Source organism: Zingiber officinale, chromosome 1B (assembly GCF_018446385.1).
Source record: "Zingiber officinale cultivar Zhangliang chromosome 1B, Zo_v1.1, whole genome shotgun sequence".
Lineage (NCBI taxonomy): Eukaryota > Viridiplantae > Streptophyta > Magnoliopsida > Zingiberales > Zingiberaceae > Zingiber > Zingiber officinale.
This window is the reverse complement of record NC_055986.1, coordinates 154,103,255-154,104,477: the sequence shown is the minus strand read 5'-3', so window position 1 is coordinate 154,104,477 and position 1,223 is coordinate 154,103,255. Positions and strand designations below refer to the sequence as shown.

General features: G+C 40.8%; 1 pseudogene; it reads right to left on the bottom strand.

The window, feature by feature from the left end:
• Nucleotides 1-737: 737 nt before the first annotated feature.
• Nucleotides 738-916, bottom strand: LOC121993370 (annotated as a pseudogene).
• Nucleotides 917-1,223: the final 307 nt, after the last annotated feature.

Below are 1,223 nucleotides of genomic sequence, written 5' to 3'. Positions count from 1 at the left end.
TAGGAAGGGATCCGGGTGCCTGGAGTTGATCCGGACGCCTAGACTAGCTTCGATGAAGCCAGCCGGGTGTCTGACTAGGCACCCGGGCGGTTCGGAGTCCCGGAGTTGCTCCATGCACCCGGACCAGCAAAGTTCATCCAGAAGCTGAGTTAGAGCGTGATGACTGGCTGACCCACGCCAACTGTCCAATAGCCCAGAGGCAGTCCAGGAGCCCAAGGTGGATAAACTTCGGGGATGAAGTTTCGATAAGAGCTCGCCACGTTAGCACAGTCCAAGCGCTCGAGAGGGGCTCCAGGTGCCCGGACGAGGCTATAAATGGAGGCTTCGACCAATATTTCAGAACATTAATTGCTATAATTTTCGTACTCGTACGTTGCTATGAAAAGGTCTCCAAGATACCTAAAAGCTGCATCGACAACCTGTGCTCAAGTTTTTAAAGTTATATTGTCGGTATAATTTAATTCCTGCAATTGTAATTAAGTTATGTAATTGCTTTATGATTATAGTGATTGCCCAACGAAAGCATTCAATGAGTACTCGCCTTGAAGTAAGATTCATCAAAGGCTCCGAACCAAGTAAAACCACATGTATTAGCATTCACTTTTCTTCTCTGTTCTTTTTCGCTGCGTTTATCTTAACTCATGATATTTGAAAAGGTGAAGAACGCTATTCACTCCTCTCTAGTGTCTTTACGATCCAACATAAATTAATACTCTAGGCCCATAAATTGGACTTGGTAAGGGTGTGCCAAGCCCAAGCAGTAGTGCAACACAAAGACAACACTCGAGAACCCCAACAGTAAGATACTGTAGCAGACTTTCCCTCATAAAAAATTAATTTAACTTTTTATATCAGATATTAAACTGATAAGAACATATATTATATTTGATCTTAACCAAAAGGCCAAGAAATGTATGTTTTCTAACGTTGTCAGCTCAAAGTATTTATAGAAGTTTCTTCACTCGTTGTGTTGTCAATCCTAAGATGTGGGACTAAAGAGAATATGATAGTACATATTTTTTATATAAAAGACAAGAAGAGAAAATTACTAGTAAGACTTAAATTTTGAAACCAAGGAGAGCTAGGGGGGTGAATAACTTCTCTCTCTTCGACGAAGATAAATTACAACGAAATACTTAAAGCGAAAAATTCTCCAATATTAACACAAGAATTTACTTGGTATCTACCTCCTCGAGGTGATTAATCCAAGAATTCAGCCCTCT